The sequence below is a fragment of the Hypanus sabinus genome, chromosome 29 (genome assembly GCF_030144855.1).
Source record: "Hypanus sabinus isolate sHypSab1 chromosome 29, sHypSab1.hap1, whole genome shotgun sequence".
NCBI classification, from domain to species: Eukaryota; Metazoa; Chordata; class Chondrichthyes; order Myliobatiformes; family Dasyatidae; genus Hypanus; species Hypanus sabinus.
The window spans coordinates 23421361-23430503 of record NC_082734.1 but is presented as its reverse complement, the minus strand read 5'-3'; the positions used below and the strand labels follow the sequence as shown (position 1 = coordinate 23430503).

General features: G+C 46.4%; 1 protein-coding gene across 2 annotated transcripts in view; it reads left to right on the top strand.

Moving 5' to 3' along the window:
• The first annotated feature begins 647 nt into the window (after positions 1-647).
• Positions 648-9143, top strand: part of lrrc4ba (leucine rich repeat containing 4Ba) — a 228145-nt gene continuing 219649 nt past the window's right edge. Inside the window, exon 1 of one of the 2 annotated variants that reach the window (XM_059953961.1) lies at positions 648-1009. The gene's annotated coding sequence lies outside the window, so the exon portion shown is untranslated. Of the gene's footprint in view, positions 1010-1310; positions 1367-9143 lie in introns of those variants that run through there. The other variant, XM_059953962.1, reaches the window with a different exon arrangement.

Here is a 9143-nt window from a genome sequence, read left to right as displayed (position 1 = left end):
CAGTATAATGCAATTGGCTCTGTTATAAATAATGTCTACGGGGTTGGATCAGGGAGCCCAGAAGTCTAACAGACTGGGGGAAGGTGGCTTCCTCTCTCCACAGACACTGACTGACCTGCTGACTGTTTCCAGTGTTAAATTCCTGACTCTCTCAGGACAGACCCAGAACAAAGGGGTTCTCCTTCTCCTCTCATGGACCATCCTTGCCTGCTCTACCAAGGCCACCAGGGCTGGATATTTGCCCCATTAGCTTTGCTGGAACATTCTATGCATTTACGGCAATTTTACTGTGCGACCAGACAAAGTCTGCCCAACACAGCCGGGCATAACTTTGCTTTCAGAAGCGACGCGCACAAAATGCTAGAGGAACTCGGCGATCAGGCAACATCAATGGAAAGGAATGAACAGTGACGTTCTGGGCCGAGAACCTCGATCGGATGTCTGAATTAATTTCATCAGCTCTCGGTGCGATTGCATTTCAGCAACTGCTCCACAAAACGGCAGGACAATAACGTGGCGCACGTAACTAGGAGCCCCGTATTTAGGTGCATAAAGATCCCAGTACATTTTGAAGGTCCGATTGCTGAGACTTCTCTACCTCACATTACGGTAGAGGCAGAAAGCTCCATGCCAGCGATTCGGCTCTGTATCTTACTGCTGTGTTTGGCTTCCTGCAGAGGTAGACTGGACAGCAGCCATCCGGAGAGGAGAGAGGCAGGGAAGGGGAGGGAAGCGACCTTCTCCCCCTCCACCGGGGTTGTGTCCTCCCGAGCACCGCTCCGGCTCCCCGCCAGACCCGGCGAACTCGTGGGTTGCGGCCGCGGCGCTGCCGCTTGGGATCGGATGGAACACGCAGCCCAGCCCGAGCGGGTGTGAAGTGCCCGCCCGCGTAATAACCGAGTGGGGGAAAAGGGGGGAGAGAGAGAGAAAAAAAAAACATCCGCAGTGAGAAGGGAGCAAGAGAAGGAGGGACAACGGGCTGGCGAGCGCTGGGAATCGCCTTGGGCATGTGAGTAGACAACAGCATCCACTCGTGTAGTTCAGCGTTCATTCCTGAAGGTTTTTTATATGCAGTATATTTATCAGAATGCCCCCCCCCCACTTCTTAAGACATCGAGGGCAATGGGTGTGCTGTGGTCTCCAGAGGCTAAAGGTTCTGACCTTTTTGTAAAGGACGGTCGGGCAATTGGATTTGTAGGAATCCAATTCTTCTTCGGAGGAAAGCGGGTGGGTGTCACAGGGAAGGAGAGAGAGAGAGAGAGATACAGGGAGAGGGAAAAGCAGTGAATGGACAGAGCGAAGTTGTCAGAGCGATGAAGCCAAGGCACCCACCTTCCCGTGAGGAACGTCTGCGATACGGGAGAGGGTGAGCAAGTGAGAAACAGGGACAGGGAGGGAGGGAGGGAGGGGGTACAGAATCAGACGCAGAGGGCACTCGTTGTTGGGAAACATAGATGAGGATACCTGATATCACACGCAGTCAAGGAAAAATACAGAGAGAGCCAAAGAGAGATGAACGTAGGTATGGGAAAGGACACACACACATACACACGCGCGCACACACACACACACACACACACACACACTCACTCACTCACTCACTCACACACTCACACACACACACACACACACACACACACACAGAGAAACATATTAACAGTTAGTTAGCCACATAGACACAATGTCACACACAATCTTAAATACACACACACAGAAACATATTAACAGATAGTTAACCACATAGACACAATGTCACACACAATCTTTACACACACACAGAAACATATTAACAGATAGTTAACCACAGACATAATGTCACACACAATCTTAAATACACACACACACAGATACATAGAAATATACTAATAGTTTACCACACTCACATACACACACACACACACACACACACACACACACACACACACACACACATATTCTCCACAGAGAAGAGGTGGGAGCGGGGGTTACATCGACAAAGGAACTCGAGAGAGAGGGGAAGGAGGACGAGGGGCGCGCACACATAAACCCGAGTGTGTGGGGGGCTGGGGGCAACAACAAAATTAAAACCTGCGGGGAGAGAGGGGATATGGAAGCAAAAGGGAGGACGAGAGGACAGACAAAGGGAAAGAGAACGATATGAAAGGGGCATTTTTACAGAACGGGATCGAGAGTGGAGAGCTGGATTCAGTGTGTGTAATGTATGACCAGCCTCCGGTATGTGAGTCTGTGTGCGATCTGCGCCCTGCGCTGCGCTGGGTTTGCATTCCGTGTGTGCAGCGGGATGTGTGTAGGTGGGTTGGGGGGGGGGGTGGGGAGGTGTGTGTACGGTGTGGGTGGTGCGCTGGGTTTGCATTCCGTGTGTGCAGCGGGATGTGTGTAGGTGGGTTGGGGGGGGGGGAGGTGTCTGTACGGTGTGGGTGGTGCGCTGGGTTTGCATTCCGTGTGTGCAGCGGGATGTGTGTAGGTGGGTTGGGGGGGGGGGAGGTGTCTGTACGGTGTGGGTGGTGCGCTGGGTTTGCATTCCGTGTGTGCAGCGGGATGTGTGTAGGTGGGTTGGGGGGGGGTGGTGGGGAGGTGTCTGTATGGTGTGGGTGGTGCGCTGGGTTTGCATTCCGATCTGTGCTTGGCGTGGTAACCGTGCCGTGGGTTGCGTGGCATTGCACAACGTGGGTTGCAGACTGCAGTGTGTGTTCCCGGGTCTTGTATGCCGCCTAACGTGAAGTCTGGAGAAACCTGTAAACCGTTTGTTAACACTCCAAGCACCCCACACCCTTTGGGGGCGTCTGGTCCTCGTCGGCCCGTTCACCCTGTTCTGACCGGGTAGAGCGTTTGCCAGCCACCGATTCTGTCCCAACTCCCACCCTGCATTTCCAACTTCCTTCCGGGATTTGCTAACAGGACCATCGCTTCAGTCCTGGCGGGATAAATAACGATGCGGGATATTTTACGCAATACGCGAGGGCATAATTGTAAGGTGTTTGGAAGAGTGTGCAAGGGGAATGTCAGAGGTGGGTTATTTACACAGGGAGTGGTGGCAGAATCTGATATATTAGGGACTTTCAAGAGACTCTTAAGTAGGCACATGGATTAAATAAAAATGGAGGGTTCTGTGTGAGGGAAGGGTTAGATTGATTTTAGAGTAGGTTGAAAGGTTGGCACAACATTGTGGGCCGAAGGGCCTGTACTGTGCTGTGTTTTATGTTCTCGAAGTGAGGATCGAGGAGAAGGTGCCTTCACTGTACTAGGTTATATTTAATTATCATGTGTTATTCCGGAAAATGTGCCGACTGTGCGGGGTGGGGGGGGGGGTGGTGGGGGGACCGACGGACAGTTTTTACTGTTATGTTTCTGAACCGTTGACTAATTACTGTAGTATCTGCGTCCACGCGTTGTAAGTTAGTGGGTGTGTTTATCCTGATGAAGAGTCTGGGCCGAAAATATCGACTATTTATTCCTCTCCATAGATTCGGCCTGACCTGCTGATTTCCTCCCGCATTTTGTGTATGTTACTCCGGATTCCCAGCACCTGCAGAATCTCATATATATATATATATATATATATACACAAATACTGGCTGTCAGTGCGGGGTTTATTGGAAGAAAATAAGAGAGCGAAATACTCGGCTGGTTGGGCAGCGGCTGTGAAGCACATGCGGAACGCAGGAGGAACTCAGCAGGCCAGGCAGCATCGGTGGAAGAGATCCTTCATCAGCCTGGGGGAAAGGGGCAGAGTGAAAGTTTCAGACCGGTGACAGCTCATCAAGACTGCTCTGCTCTATGCCAGAACGTTGAGAATGAGACTTCAGAAGAAAGATTTGGCATTGGTCTTCAATAAATTGTTAAACATCAGGGATTAACTCAGTGGCCACCTCATTAGGTACACCTGCTGGGTAATCTCATCAGCCAACTGCGTGGCGGCGCTCAATGCATAGAAGCAGCAGACGTGGTCAGTTGTTGTTCAGACCAAACATCAGAATGAGGAAGAAATGTGATCAAAGTGACTTTGACCGTGGAGGGGGAAAAAAACATCCAGTGAGAGGCATTTCTTAGGGCAAAAATTTCTTCTCATAAGAGAGATCCAAGGAGAATGGCCAGACTGGGTCGAGCTGATGGGAAGGCAACAGTAGCTCAGATAATCTTGTCTTACTGCAATGGTGTGCAGGAGAATCTCTGAACGCACACACGTTGAGCCTTGAAGTGGACGGGCTACAGCAGCAGAAGACCACGAACATACACTCGGTGGCCACTTTATTAGGTACAGCAGGTGTCCAATGAGGTGACCACTGAAAGTGCATTGTGTGTGTGTTAGGGATTTGCTGTGGTGTGTTGGTCAGGGGATAGCGTGCAAAATTGGCTGATCAGATTAGCTGGTGTGAAGTTTTTTTTTGGTTTTGACAGCCCTACAGTACTTCGCAGATGAGAGCTTTTCGAGAAGGCAGTTTGCAATGTGGGTAATGTCCGCAATGATTTTTTTTTTGTCCACTTCTTTGTCCCGGACACATACAAGTCCCACAGTGATGGTAGGCTGTAGCCAGTGACCTTTTCTGCTGCAACTCTCAAAATTCTATTAAAATAGAGTACATTTTAACAGCATTTTTCACCATCTCAGGATGCTACAAAGTACTTTTTAATATATCTGAAGGAACACACACAAAATGCTGAAGGGACTATGGAAGTTAAAAAACAGTTGGTGTTTCATACCAAGACACTCCTTCAGGACTCTGCAAATGCTGGAAATCTAAAGTAACACACACAAAAATTTGGAGGAGCTCACTAGGTCAGGAAGCATCTACGGAAATGAATAATTGGTTGCTGGAAAATGGTTCTGGCTTGAAAAAGATTTGGATTTCCAGCATCTGCAGACTTTCTGGTGTTTTAATATATCTGGATACTTGTCGCAGTTGTAAAGTGGGATATTTGTGTCTCATTTTCGTAACAATGAGATGGTGATCAGAACAATGGTGGGCATGAATTCCAGCACAGAACAAGTGGCTGAATGGCTTCACTTGTGGGGTAGTAGTTGGGGAACTGGCCCAGAGAGAAGACATTCACATTTCACAGGTCTGAAGCCAATGACTACTTTCCATTCATAAAGTGGCATTACCACGAACCTTCAGACTTTTGAGGGAAAATTGCTACCAATTGAGACTGTGGACTGGAACCTAAGGGTATATAAGTGGCTCAATTAGCTCGAGAGAAAATTATTATGCAATCCAGTTTTCCCACTTATACCCCAGTATGGTCGATTCCCAATTAAGTGGCTACTCTATAGATACACAGTGCAGAGTATCACAACTGGCTGCATCACAGCCTTTTATGGAAACACCAATGCCCAGGAGTACCCACATCTACAGAAAGTGGTAGATACAGCCCAGTCCATCACTAGTGAAACCCTCCCCACCGCTGAACACATTTTCATGGAGTACTGTCACAAGAAAGCAACAATCATCAACAAGGACCCCCACCATCCAGGCCAAACTTTCTTCTCACTGCTACCATCGAGCAAGAGGTACAGGCAGCTTAGGTCCCATGCCTACAGGTTCAAGAACTGTTATTACCCTTCAACCATTAGGGTCTTGACTGACATGGATGACTTCACTCAGGACCACTACAACCAATAGACTCACTTCTAATGACTCTTACAACTCCCAGCATTATTATATTTTTGTACTGTCTTTTTTGCATATTGCTTAATAATCTTTATTTATGTGTAGTTTTTCATAAACTTTATTGTATTTATTTGTTCTACTGTGAATTCCTGCAGGAAAATGCATCTCGAGGTAGTATATGGTAACATATACGTAATTTGATAACAAATTAACCTTGACTTTTAAAACATTGACTACAGAGAGTTCATACCCAGAAATAACAGACTTCCTTTGGCTTGCAAAGTAGGATTTGAGGTTGATTTCCAATCACTAAAACATTCAGCACTCTACAAGACATATCCGAGCTTTCCAATTAATCAGTGACAGAAGCACATGGGGAGAGATTTAATTTTAAAATTAGCTGAGAAATTACCTTGCAATGCAATACAGCCATGAAGAGTAGTTGCAATTGTCCATGTATTTCAGGCAGATTTATTAATCTTCTTTCATAACCAAATGTGTCAGAAGATAATTATGAGCTGCTTAAAATTTCAGTCTAGTTCCTGCCATCTGGAAGTTTGAGGGGTAAAGGAGACACAGGAGTAACAGATTCAGGAAGGCCTGGAGCTGTCCATGGTAGCTGAAAGTTCATGTGATTGGGCTGGTAAACATCCAGTCAACACAATCAGTACTGTGCATGTTGTAACTCTATCTTCACACACTGCAAGTGTTTTTGCCCCATTCTAATTACCCCTTGAACTGAGTGGCCGTCTGGGCCACTTCAGAAAGTAGCTAAATGCACTGTGTATCTAGAACCACACACAGGCCAAAAAGGTTAAAACTTGACAGATTAATCAGACAAATCAGTTTACCATTTTCAAACATACTGAAGTACAGTACCGTGAAAAAATTAGTCTTGCATGCCATCTATATAGATCATTCCATTACAACAGTGCATTGAGGTAGTACAAGGAAAAACTATTTCAGAATGAAGAATGAAGTTTTATAGAGAAAGTGCAGTGCAAACAGACATTAAGGTGGTAAATCGTGAGGTAAAGAGGTCCATTCAATCATCTTAAGACACTGGGATAGAAGTTGTTCTTCATTTTACTGGTATGTACTTTCAGACTTTTTGAATTTTGAGCCCAAAGGGAGAGGCCAGAGATAGAATGTCTGGGGTGGAGGAGTCTTTGACTATATTGGCTGCTTGGTCAAAGTAATGAGAAATGCAGACAGAGAGCATGGAGGGGAGACAGGCTTTTGGGATGTGCCGGTCTGTGTCCACAACTACCTGTAGTTTTCTGCATTCAGAGCAGTCACCATGATGCATTAAGATGGAAATGTCCTTCTTATGTGATATTTGTGAACAAGAAGGGCTTTCTCCAACAATCAGAAGTTCCATATTATAAAACCCCACTCCCTTTCTCCCTCCAGTCTGTCCCTCACCACTCTCCCTCTTCCCAGCCACCTTTCCCTTCACCTTGTCTCACCTATCTCCTGCCAGCTTGTACTTCTCTCACTCCCTGCCTTCTTGTTCTGCTTTCTTCCCCTTCCTCTCCAGTGCTGATAAAGTGTCTCCAACAGGAACATTGACTGTTTATTCCCCTGCATAGAAGCTGCCTGGCTGGCTGTTGTCCTCCAGCATTTTGTGTGTGTTGATCTAGATTTCCAGCATTTGCAGAATGTCGTGTTTACATTCTATGTAAATTTCTGCTTAATGCATAAACCATTGCTGCTACTGTAGGATTTTTACTGTGTAGTCTCACTCACAGAGGAACATTTCTCTCAGACAGCAGGGTAATGTAAAGGGAACCTGACTCTGTATCTGATTGGTGGAGTTCCTGACTTGGGGGTTTTTGAAGGGACAATGCAGAGGGAGATTAACTCTGCATTTGACCATAGGGTCTCTGATTCGGGAATGTTTAATGGGGCAATATATTCAACTTGTCACATCTTCCATGGTGAGAAAGCACAGAAGGAGATCTTTCTTTCAATATCAAGACAAGAAATTCTGGACATACTAGAAATCTTGAGAAACACACACAAAGTGCAGGAGGAACATGGCAGGTCAGGCAGCATCAATGGAGAGGAATAAACAGCTGACGTTTCAGGCTGAGACCCTTTATCAGGACTGGAAAGGAAGGGTGAAGAATTGAGAGTAAGAAGGTGAGGGGAGGGGAAGGAGTACAAGCTGAAAGGTGAAGCCAAGTGATTGGGAAGGGAGTGATTGGGAAGGGGGTGAGTGAGGAAGAGGGGATGAAGCAAGAAGGTGGGAAGTGATAGGTGGAAGGCTCAGGAAGAAGGGATCCAATAGGAAAGGAGTGGGCCAAGGGAGAAAGGGAAGGAGGAAGGGCTCCAGAGGGATGCGAGGGTAGGTGAGGGGAAGAGAAGGGGTGACACAGAAGCCTGAGTGGAGAAAGGGAGAAAGAAGGCTTAGGGTGGGAGAGAAACTAGAGAAAGCTATAGGCATCTTTGTGTTTAACATATGCTTCCAGAGAATTGGTTGTTACTGAAGAGAAAACTTTAGAAAAGGAAAAAAAGCCACGGATGCTGATAAACTCGAATGAAAATGAAAAGACTAGAGATAGGCGATACATGTGGCGAGAAATAGACAGCTAACATTCCAGGTCAATAACCTTTCTTCAGAACAGGCACTTTACGGGGAGCTTTGCTCTCTATCTAATCTAATGGATTATTGCTCCAGTGACATGACCATAATGTTACTGTACTCCAACACCCAAGCCACATTCCAGATGTCATTAAGGGTGGAGAGATCTGAACAGAGTCCAGAGGGAACAAAGTTTGCTTTTTAAAATTCTGATTGTTTCGGGAAGGCACCGGGCAGAGCGAGCGAACATATTGCAGCCAATAACAGGCAATTTACAGCTTAACACTTAGAAATACAGCGGCTTAGAGATGCATCAAGTCTGATCCCACTGGTATAGTTCTCACTCATTTTGGATGAATGGATGTTAATCTGAAAAATTGAAAGCTGCCTTCTGTTAACTACATCTGTAATCTGTCGTGTTCATGCTTTCATAACTTTCTTGCCAACTGTCTCCGTTACTCTGCCTTTGAATGTGGTGCCCCCATGCTGACTGGCAGGCGTGCAAACTGGTGATGGAGACAAGCCTCACAAGTTAGTGAAGGTAATAGGTTGCTTACACTAGAGTCCAAGCTACCTCCTGTTCCTACCAAGTATCCAAGTACACATACTGGCCCCTGAGATTATTTCAATCACAGTCTCACTCTTTCCTCAACAGGTTATAATTGTGTGCATTTGGCTGTGTGTGTGTGCACAAGTGAGTGTGTATCTGCGTGTCTATTAGTGTGTGTGTCTGTGTATATGTATTCACAACTGTGTTTGCACAAATATGGGTGTGTGCATTGTGTGTGCCTATGTCTGTTGGTGTGCCAATGTGTATGTGTGTGCACAAGTGTATCTGTCTGTGTGACTGTTGATTAATGTGTGTGTGTGTGTGTGTGTGAAAGTGTATGTGTTTGCAGAAGTGTTTTCGCATTGACGTGTGAGTGTGCACATGAGTATATGTGTGT